We start from the raw sequence: 12,191 nt of genomic DNA, 5'->3' as shown, positions 1-12,191 counted from the left end.
ATTTATACAATATTATCATTTAATATACAGTCCTGGTTTGGGAAGATCCCCTGGAGAAGGAAATGGCAACCCACTCCAGTGTTCTTGCCTGGAGAGAGAATCCCAGGGACCGGAAGCCTGGTGGGCTACCGTCTATGGGTTGCACAGAGTCGGACACGACTGAAGCGACTTAGCAGCAGCAGCATTCAGATAAGCCCAGTTGTCCCAATAAAGTCTTCAGATGTTTTTCTCCCATCCAGGACCGAATTAAGGATCAAGAACCACGTTTAGTTTCCTCTATAGGTAGACCAGTTCCCCAGCCTTTTGCTCTTGTTGTTTTTCTTTTTTCTTTTCCTCTCTCTTTTTTTCCTTTTCCCTTTTCCTCTCTCTTTTCTCCTTTTTAAAGGGTCTACCTCACTTATTTTGCAGGACATCCCTCTGTATATTTGCGTTTGTCTGACTCGATGTTCATGATCAGGGCCAGGTAAACATTTTTGTCAGAGGTGTTCCCTGCGGTGTTCCCCTAAGTGTGATGTGGGAGGGGGTGCACAGTGCAGTTCGTCCCATTATTACTGATGCTAAGTAGGTTAAGGTGGATGTCTGTCAATTTCTCCACATTCTGCCCCCCAACTATCTCTTACCCCATATTTTATCATTCATTGGTGATTCTACTCATGTAAAATAATGGTTTTTCTATTTCTGTCATTCTTCCTACACCTGTTCGTTGGCACCTACTCTATGGAAAACTTCCCTTTCACTCCTCTTTGCCCCATCTAAAATTTTAAAGGCAATTTTAGAATCAGTGGATTTATGAATTATTTTGTTTATTCAGAGGTATAATCTAGTCCTGTCACTAATGGTTTTGAAGTTTAGATTCTCCCAGATTTGATCATAGTGACCTCCTTTAAGACCCTGGATTCCATCAGTTTTGAGCACTTGTAAGTTCTTTGGTACCAGAAAAGTTTCCGGGCTTCCTTTTCACTTTCCTGAGAGCAGGCATTTCTCTGAGCCAGCCTGCTGTTCCTCTGTAGTGGGGAATAGTATTCAAAACGAAGATCCGACAGCTAGGTGTGCTCCTTGCTGCAGAGATGCGATTGCTTCCAGGCCCTTCCTGTGGAAAGAGCTAAGAAGTCTCCAGTTTCTACTGACAGTGCCTCCAACTTCATCCTAACTCCATGGGGGTGTTTTCTGTTCTGCCTACATTGGCTATTTGTACCTCTTTGCTCCCTCAATGAGAACTTGGGTTTCCAACAGTATGTTTGTTCAGTCCTGCAGGAAACTAAAAATATTTCATAATTACTTCATCAACAGAAAACTTACTTTGGCTAGTTTAAGATTTGTTTTTGTCCTAAGACTGAACTTTTCCTTTGAGGGTGTACTGTTAGTGTACTGCGTTCAGAATTTTTTTTTTTCTTCTTCTGGGTAATTATATATTAATGTGATATATGGTTTTGTTTGTGTCTGAATTCAGTGTTAAAGTTTTCCCCATTCTTGTTTCAATCTATTTTTTGAATGTATAAAAAATAGACATGGTTCAAGGCAAAATTCTATTAAAAGTCTGCTTAAGTCTCATTCCCTTCTCTATCCCTTCCATCCCGCAGATACCAGGCTTGCCACCCCGTAAGCCATTGATTTTAGTTCTTTTTGATTAATTTTGCAAAAATAAGTATGTATATTCCTTTTTTCCTTCTCATACAAAAAGTGACATATAATTTTTGCATCTTGCTTTTTCATTTAAGAATTATATCCTGAAAATCACCCTATATCAGCTCACAGGGGATTTATTTATTCTTTTATACATGTTTCAGTTCAGTTAAATATGAATTTAATTGTTTTATTTGGGTTTAACTCTGACATCTTATTTTGTGCTTGTACTTACCCTGTTTTGTTGCACCCTTTTCCTCCATGTATATCTTAAATTATTTTAGAATTCCATTTTTCCTCTACTAGCTTAGACATTATACATTCTTTTTCTATTCCTTTTAGATGTTATCCTAAAAATTGCAACATGTTAATTGGTAACTACCCTCCTTCTGGAAAATGCAATGACCTTTCTATATTTAAAACCTGCAAGATCTAGTTTATGCTTTCAGTGTTTATTTAGATGAATTCATAAATCCTTCTCACATCTCTGATCTTTAGTTTGGGTCATATTTGCTACCTAAACAGTATGTTAGATTTTCTTTTATTTGGATGATAAATTCTGTTTTTGTTTTCTAAAATTACCTTTATTTCACCTTCATTCTAGAAATCTTTTCACTGGAAATGGAATTCTAGGTTAATAGCAATCTTCAACATATGAAAAGAAAAATAATTTCTGATGTTTTTAGTCTTGTTACTGTTAATTCGACACTCCTTTTAGGAAAGTCTGTTGGAGCATCAGTGTCATCATCTGCTCTCTATTGGATTTTTCTGTGCTTCAGATAATCCTGCTGCTGCTAAGTCACTTCAATCGTGTCCGACTCATCTTATTTATTCTACACAGAAAACCTGTAAAATAAGCACTCCATCCATTTTGTAAATGGTAATCCTGACTTTCCAAGGGCTTGGGTTACTTCGTTAAGGAAATGCAAATCAAAACCACAATGAGACACCACTTCACATCTACTAGAATGACTATGATTTAAAATTATTTAATTAAAAACAGAAAAGAAAAAATAATCTGGTTTTTCTTAAACTTCTTTGATGAGTAGCTCCTTTGTCTTTGACTATCAGCAGTTTTACAATGATGTGTCTAAGTGTGGACATATTTTTATTCATTCTGACTGGAATTCATAGAACTTCTTGAAGCATCTATGTCTGCTTTATTGACTATGCCAAAGCCTTTGACTGTGTGAATCACAACAAACTGTGGAAAATTCTTCAAGAGATGGGAATACCAGACACCTCACATGCTTCCTGAGAAATCTGTATGCAGGTCAAGAAGCAACAGTTAGGACTGGACATGGAACAATAGATTGGTTCCAAACAGGAAAAGGAATACATCAAGGATGTATATCATCACCCTGTTTGTTTAACTTATATGCAGAGTGCATCATGTGAAATGCCAGGCTGGTTGAAACACAGGCTGGAATCAAGATTGCCAGGAGAAATATCAATAACTTCAGATATGCAGATGACACCACCCTTGTGGCAGAAAGCGAAGAAAAACTAAAGAGCTTCTTGATAAAAGTGAAAGAGAAGAATGAAAAGCTGGCATAAACTCAACTTTCAAAAAACGAAGATCATGGCATCTGGTCCCATCACTTCATGGCAAATAGATGGGGAAACAATGGAAACAGTGAGAGACTTTATTTTCTTGGGCTCCAAAATCACTGCAGGTGGTGACTGCAGTCATGAAATTAAAAGATGCTTACTCCTTGGAAGAAAAGCTATGACCAACCTAGACAGCATTTTTAAAAAGCAGAGACATGACTTTGCCAACAAAGGTCCATCTAGTCAAAGCTATGTTTTTTCCAGTAGTCCTGTATGGATGTGAGAGTTGGACTATAAAGAAAGCTGAGTGCTGAAGAATTGATGTTTTTGAACTGTGGTGTTAGAGAAGGCTCTTGAGAGTCCCTTGGACAGCAAGAAGATCCACCCAGTCCATTCTAAAGTAAATTAACCCTGAATATTCATTGGAAGGACTGATGCTGAAGCTGAAACTCCAATACTTTGGCCACCTGATGCAAAGAACTGACATTTTTTAAAAGACCCTGATACTGGGAAAGATTGAAGGAAGGAGAAGGGGACAACAGAGGATGAGAGGTTGGATGGCATCACTGACTTGATGGACATGAGCTTGAGTAAGCTCCAGGAATTGGTGATGGACAGGGAAGCCTGGTGTGCTACAGTCCATGGGGTCGCAAAGAGTCAGACACGACTGAGCAACTGAAGTGAACTGAACTTGAATCAATTGATTTGAAAAATCCTCAGCCGTTATCTCTTCAAATGTATTCTCTTTCCCACCCTCTTCTTCCTTGGGGATCCCAACTGAATGCCCTTGACCTCACTTCTGTACCTCCTGTTCCTTACCAGTTTTTTTACATTTGCTGTTTGTCTCTTCAGGCTACATTCTGGATAACTTCTTTTGGTTTTTATCCCTATTCATGAATGTCCTCAATCTGCTATTAACTTATCCACTGAGTTCATAACTTTGGTTATCATATTTTTTAAATTCTATAAGTTATGTTTGGTTCTCTTTCTCATTTGGTAAAAGTCTCCTATTCCCTGTAGATGGAGCATATCTTGCATTTCACTAAACACAATAAACGACATGCTTTTTATCCCTTGTGGATCTGTGTGTGTCAGTGTGCACATGACCACACATGCTTTTCTTCTTCATGGTAACAACTTTGGTGTCCACTTTCATCATTAATTCTGGACTACTGTACTTGGAACTATCTCTAGAAAAAAGTGGAGAACTAGAACACAGCTACAGTCTTGCAGGAAGCACTTGAGTTTGCTTCTGCATGGCACAGGCAGGCAGTTCTAATCCAAGACTACCCTACTCTTGTTGCAGAGGAGAAGCCAATTCTGACTCCATGTTGGAACTGTTTCTTTGACTTGCTTTTCATTGCTTTTGTTATTATAATCATACAGAATGGCTTGCCTCAGAGAATGCTGTCCCTCCCCCTAACTGTTAAAGTGCTCTTTTCCAGAACCCTGTCCACCTATAGATGGCAGGAAGGAAGAAATTAACACAGCCCCTGTCTGATGTTTGCCATTCTGGGAGACGTTTGCAAGATTAATGGCTTTTTCACTTTGCCTCCTCACCTCCCCACCATCTCTGATCTATAAAAGAACCTGGCATCCAGACCATGATAAGATGGTTATTTTGAGGCACTAGCCTGCCATCTTCTTGGTCAGCTGCTTTCAGAATAAAGTAATTTTCCTTGCCTCAACAACACCTGGTCTCTTGGATTCGTTGGCCTGTCGTGCAGCGAGAAGAGTGAGCTTGGACACTTGGCAACACTCTTAGTTCAAGGCTTGAGGTCTGGGTCCATTTAGAATGCAAGATCTTATAGAAGACCTGGATTCCTTTAGTTCACCCTCACCTTTGGGCCTCAGGCTTGTTGAGGGGAGAATCTCCCTCTAGACATCCACCTGGTGTGAGTCTGAGCTTTGACTTGTGTCCCATTTGCAGCCAAAAGTCATTCACATGCAAGTTCTAGTCTAGTGGGAGCAAGAGCCCTCAGGACAAAAATGGCTTCTCTGCTTATTTATCTCTGGAGTTCCTTTGGTCCTGGTTATTTCTAACTATGGTGTTAGCTCCTCTGACTTTTAAGAAAGATATCTGCTTTTTGTTTATTTTTAACACTTACCCAGAAATTTTAGTGTTTTTGGTTTGTGTGTGTGTTTGGCTCTGCTGTGCAACTGATGGGATCCTAGTCCCCCAGCCAGGGATGGAAATCCATCAGTAAAAGTGCCAAGTCCTCTAGGGAATTCTAGGGCCCTCTAGGGAGTTCCTTTATAGTGTTATTGTGCATGTTTTGTTTTTAAGAGGGCTTTTCCTAATATCCAAATCCATTATTACAAAGAACGTGAAGTCTTACAATTTCTTCTGATAAGGTACTTCTGCCTACTTTAACTTTTGAGAGCTGAGTGTCAGTTTTTGGTCTGCAAATAACCATCTTATTTTCCTGTGCTGTGTGCATAGAACACATATATAATGAAAGAACAAAGCTATTCTGTAATGGTAGAATCTGTGGTGGCTATGGTTTTCCCACTTTATATAAGAGGAAAATGAGGTTAAATAACTACATCAAGATCATAAAACTATCTAGTGGCCAAGCTGTAGCCTCAAGTTGAGATCTGACACCACAGTGTGGACTCTTAAACACTTTTTCCTAGAGGCCCCCATTTATAGCAATTTAGCAAGCTACTGTAATCAAAGTCATTAGAGACGTAATCACTTAGAACCCAATTTTGACTCTATATGCACAAACCTAATTTTAACTCAATATGCACAGATGCTCTAATATTTGCAGCATTGCTAGTCAGATCCATGATTCACACCAATCCTTATCTTGTGTTGATGTATATACAAGGGGGACTTCCCAGGGGGTCTAGTGGCTAAGATTCCACACTCCCAATGCAGGGGGCCTGGACCCAATCCCTGATTAGGGAACTAGATCCCACGTGCCACAGCTAAAGATCCTATGTGTCACAACTAGACCCAGTGCAGCCACATAAATCAATAAAATAAATATATTAAAAAATATATACGTGAGTCTACTTGTCTTACCTAATATCATCCACATAGACCCTGGTAGTCCTTGGCCAGGGTAATACCATTTCTTTTATTTTTTTCCCTTCTGCCCACTCTCTACCCGTTTTTAGTGTGGAAGGAGGGAACAGGCTCATTTACTGAAGTCTCCTGCCATGTTGCCGTCTTGTGTTAACTAGCCTATTTTGTTTTAATATAAAAAGATATTAAGGCTATGAATTTTCCTGTTTATGGTATTGGCCATTCTAATGGGTTTTTATATGAAATTACACAGTGTAGTGGTTAAGGATGTATGCCTTAGAACCAGGCTCTGTGCTAAATTGTTTCAATCATGTCTGACTTTTTGCAGCCCTATGGACTGTAGCCTGCCAGGCTCCTCTGTCCATGGGATTCTCCAGGGAAGAATATTGGAGTGGGTTGCCATGTCCTTCTCCAGGGGATCTTCCCGACTTGGGGATTGAACCCATGTCTCCTGCATTGGCAGGTGGGTTCTCTACCACTAGCGCCACCTGGGAAGCCCTGGTGAACCAGAAAGACCCAGGCTGCCTGGGGTCAAATTCTGCTTCTGCAGCTTCAGTTCAGTTCAGTTCAGTCGCTCAGTCATGTCTGACTCTTTGCAACCCCATGAATCGCAGCACACCAGGCCTCCCTGTCCATCACCAACTCCCAGAGTTCACTCAGACTCACGTCCATCAAGTCAGTGATGCCATCCAGCCATCTCATCCTCTGTCGTCCCCTTCTCCTCCTGCCCTCAATCCCTCCCAGCATCAGAGTCTTTTCCAATGAGTCAACTCTTCGCATGAGGTGGCCAAAGTACTGGAGTTTCAGCTTTAGCATCATTCCTTCCAAAGAAATCCCAGGGCTGATCTCCTTTAGAATGGACTGGTTGGATCTCCTTGCAGTCCAAGGGACTCTCAAGAGTCTTCTCCAACACCACAGTTCAAAAGCATCAATTCTTTGGCGCTCAGCCTTCTTCACAGTCCAACTCTCACATCCATACATGACCACAGGAAAAACCATAGCCTTCACTAGCCGGACCTTTGTTGGCAAAGTAATGTCTCTGCTTTTGAATATGCTATCTAGGTTGGTCATAACTTTCCTTCTAAGGAGTAAGCGTCTTTTAATTTCTGCAGCTTACTATCTGTATAAACTTAGGCAAACTTTTTGACTTCTGTGTGCCTCTGTTTTCTCACCTGGAAAATGGAGATCAAGGCATCTACCTCTAAGTGTTGTTGTGAGGTTTAAGTGTAAAGCAGTTAGTGTTTGATGTACAAGTTACAATTAAACAGTTTTGCTTAGTAATTTTTTTCAGTACTTCTGAATAACCTAACTTTAGATTTTTTTTTGAAGATTTGTTAAAAATTTCAAGTTGTTACTGTGTGTGCATGTACTCTTTTTGTTTTTTACTTATTTTCAGTTTTATTGCATATTGTAAATCTTAAAAGTATTTCAGTAATGTAATACCTAGACAAATTTCAACCTAGAGTTGTTTGAGAAATTCTGTTTTTCTAAAGAATACAGAGTTTTTGTGTTCCTATAGATGTCTTGTTAGTTTTGTCTATTAAACCATATCCTGGGAGGATTTGGTGAACAGTTTTTATGGCAATGGCTCAAGGGTGGGGTTGCTGATAAGATTAGGGCTCAGCACCCCACTCCAGTACTCTTGCCTGGAAAATCCCATGGACGGAGGAGCCTGGTAGGCTGCAGTCCATGAGGTAGCTAAGAGTCGGACACGACTGAGCGACTTCACTTTGACTTTTCACTTTCATGCATTGGAGAAGGAAATGGCGACCCACTCCAGTATTCTTGCCTGGAGAACCCCAGGGACGGAGGAGCCTGGTGGGCTGCCATCTATGGGGTCACACAGAGTCCGATATGACTGAAGCGACTTAGCAGACTTAGCAGTCTCTGGCTGAGCTTCTCTGGTTTAATCTGGCCTCAGATGATCTGCTCTGGAATGAAGAATGCTCACTCCAGTCCTTGGGGCTTTAGTTCCGTGATGGAGGGAGTCAGCTGTATTCCTTGGCCCTAGATTGGCACCAGCAGAAACACCTGCTGCTCAATTGTCCTGTCGAGATGCTGGAGTGAGAAGGTGGTGGAAACTGGTGCTATTAAGCTTACTCTTGCTTACTTTTAAACCACAATATTCCTTTGGCTTCAAATAATACAACAACTTTCCTCTTCCCCCTGGCAGCCTGAGGAGAAAGCCCCAAGAACCAACCAGAAATACGATTCGACATGAAGAGACACGAAAAAGTAAGAATACTTTCCTGACCTTCTCGGTTGAGGGCAGCTCTTCAGAGGTCATGTTACTAAACCTCACAGAGACAGTGTTATTAAAGCTCATAAGACACAGTGTCTGCTTACTCTTGGGCTTCCATAGAATTTTCCCTCTCCGCACTCTGCCTATGAAAGTTGCTAGGCAGCAAGGAGATAAAAGTGCTAGCGGATATGACCATTTTCTTGTCTGTTTCTACCCACACAGAGCAAAGCAGCTTTCCTGTGGGGATTTATCTTCAAAAGCAAAGTGTTCTTGTCTTTGCTGCTCTGCCTACATTGTTAGTAGTGATGGGATGGCCCAGTTTTCTAAGGCTGCAAAATCAGGAGAGCACAACCTCTTCATTTAACTGCCTGTGTGAACCTCCTGCCTTGAATGCCTTCCCCTTTAATTGAAGGACTTCCAAGGTGGCTCAGGGCAGGGTTTGGTGTTACTGCAGTGGAAAGAGTTGATTTGCTACCAGATTTTGTCTTGTGTAGCTCTAAACTTTTATTCTCACTTTTTTTAAAAACTTTCTTTTGTATAACTTTTTTTGTATCACAATGGTATTCTTGGTATACCGTCAGCTGAATTTTATTTTTTTGAATGGTCAGTCCCATAGTGATGATGGATTCACTTTTACATACTCTTGATCTAGCAACTACAGTATATCAGAAAAACAGAAATAACTGACTTAGGGGGAAAAGTTTTGTCTCTCCTGTCCTTTATGATACCAAAACCTTACCTGTTCAAGACAAAATCCAGTGTAATGTCAATTTTATCCTTTGTCTTAATTTCTTGTTATATTCCATGAATTTCAAGGAATTCATCACAAACTGCCTTGATAGCAATTAATGAGCATGTTTTATTCTTGGTTTTGTATATTTCTTTGGGGAAATAACATGGCTGAATACATTTTATAAAGTATTCACTCAATAGCAGTTGTGAAACTGTGTAGTCCAGACTGAGACATGAGCTCATCATCTAGATTACACACCTAGTCTCAGGACTTAATGAAGCTCACGTTCTTAATGTCTTACTGCAGAAAGAATTCAGTGAGAGACAAAGTGTGTGGATTTATTTAGAGAGAAACACACTCCATAGACAGAGTGTGTGCTGTCTCAGAAGGCAAGAGAGGCCCCACAGTGTGGGGTTGTCAGTTTTTAAATGTTGTTGTTTGGTGCTAAGGCATGTCTGACTCTTTTACGACCCCATGGACTGTAACCCACCAGACTCCTCTGTCCATGGAATTCTCCATGCAAGAATACTGGAGTAAGGCAACTCCATTTCCTTCTCCAGTGGATTTACCCACCCCAAGGATTGAACTCATGTATCCTGCATTGGCAGGTGGGTTCTTCACCACTGAGCCACCAGGGAAGGCCCTGTCAGTTTTTATAGGGATGGGTAATTTTATAGAATACTGAGTTGGGAGGATTATTCCAACTATTTTGGGGAAGGGGAGGCGATTTACAGGAATTGGGCCACTGCCCACTTTTTGGCCTTTATGGTCAACTTTGGAACTGTCATGGTGCCTGTGGGTGTATCATTTAGCTTGCTGATGTGTTACAATGAATGTATACTGAGGCTCAAGGTCTAGTGGAAGTTGACTCATTCATCTTGGAGTTATTTGACTCTGATCAGTTTTTTTGCTATGTGCTGTAGCTATAGGCATGGATTTAGAGAAGGCAAAGAAACCAGAGATCAAATTGCCAACATTTGTTGGATCATTGAAAAAGCAAAAGAATACCAGAAAAACATCTACTTCTGCTTTATTGATTATGTCAAAGCCTTTGACTGTGTAGATCACAACAAACTGTGGAAAATTCTTCAAGAGATCTGAATACCAACCACCTCACCTGCCTCCTGAGAAATCTGTATGCAGGTCAAGAAGCAACAGTTAGAACTGGACATGGAACAGCAGACTGGTTCCAAATAGGGAAAGGAGTATGTCAGGGCTGTATATTGTCACCCTCCTTATTTAACTTATATGCAGAGTACATCATGAGAAATGCTGGACTGGATGAAGCCCAAGCTGGAATCAAGATTGCCAGGAGAAATATTAATAACCTCATATATGCAGATGACACCACCCTTATGGCAGAAAGTGAAGAAGAACTAAAGAGCCTCTTGATGAAAGTGAAAGAAGAGCGTGAAAAAGCTGGCTTAAAACTCAACATTCAGAAAATGAAGATCATGGCATCTGGTCCCATCACTTCATGGCAAATAGATGGAGAAACAATGGAAACAGTGACAGACCTTATTTTGGGGGGCTCCAAAATCACTGCAGATGGTGACTGCAGCCATGAAATTAAAAGACACTTACTCCTTGGAAGAAATGCTATGACCAACCTAGACAGCATATTAAAAAGCAGAGACATCACTTTGCCAACAAAGGTCCATCTAGTCAAGGCTATGGTTTTCCAGTAGTCACGTATGGATGTGAGAGTTGGACTATAAAGAAAGCTGAGCACTGAAGAATAGATGCTTTTGAACTGTGGTGTTGGAGAAGACTCTTGAGAGTCCCTTGGGCTGCAAGGAGATCCAACAAGTCCATTCTAAAGGAAACCAGTCCTGAGTGTTCATTGGAAGGACTGATGTTGAAACTGAAACTCTAGTACTTTGGCCACTTGATGCAAAGAGCTGACTCATTTGAAAAGACCCTGATGTTGGGAAAGATTGAGTGCAGGAGGAGAAGGGGACGACAGGATGAGATGGTTGGATGGCATCACTGACTTGATGGACATGAGTTTGAGTAAGCTCTGGGTGTTGGTGATGGACAAGAAAGCCTGGTGTGCTGCAGTCCATGGGATTGCAAAGAGCTAGACACAACTGAATAACTGAACTGAGCAGATATCTATGCCGGGCTTCCCTGGTGTCTCAGCCATAAAGAATTTGCCTACAATGCAAGAGCTGTAGGAGACAAGGGTTCGATCCCTGGGTTGGGAAGATCCCCTGGAGGAGGGCATGACAACCCATTCCAGTATTCTTGCATGGAGAATCCCATGGACAGAGGAATCTGGCAGGCTACAGTCCATGGGGTCACAAAGAGTTAGACGCAACTGAATCAGCTTAGCACGCACACACATGGCTATGCCATTCTTTTAAATGTTGTGCCCTGCTGCCTTCCCTCCTGTTTTGGTTGTGTAAGCGAGTGCTTACAATTCTGATTCTGGTCCCAGCTCTGATCACTGTTATCAACAAAGTTTGTATTCCTGACAAACAGTGAGGCAAAGTAAACCAATACATTGGAGTTTGGGGCAGAGAAAGGTTTATTGCAGTGCCAATAAAGAGGAATGCTCAAAAACCTCAAACTCCCCAGTGGTTTTCGGAGAAATGTTTTATAGGAAAAATTTGGGGTGAGGGCTTCAGGTTGTGTGGCTTTCTTCTGGTTGGTCGGTTGGTTGTCCTTGAGCCCAAGGAATCTTGGGCTCAACTGGAAGTTGCCATCCACCACCTGGGTGAGGGCCTTAGTTCTTCAAAGGTATTGCTATGTATATTTCTTGAGGAGAAACCAATATTGTTATGTATATTCCAGGAGGAGAAGGGGGTGACAGAGGTTGAGATGTTTGGATGGCATCACCGACTCAATGGACATGAATTTGAGTAAACTCTGGGAGTTGGTGATGGACAGGGAGGCCTGACGTGCTGCAGTCCATGGGGTTGCAAAGAGTTGGACATGACTTAGCGACTGAACTGAAACTGGGATCCTGCCCCAGGGTGCATTATGGTTTCTCAACTGTTCCTCCC

Source organism: Bos mutus, chromosome 21, assembly GCF_027580195.1.
Source record: "Bos mutus isolate GX-2022 chromosome 21, NWIPB_WYAK_1.1, whole genome shotgun sequence".
Classification (NCBI taxonomy): domain Eukaryota; kingdom Metazoa; phylum Chordata; class Mammalia; order Artiodactyla; family Bovidae; genus Bos; species Bos mutus.
Note: the sequence above shows the minus strand (reverse complement) of the source record.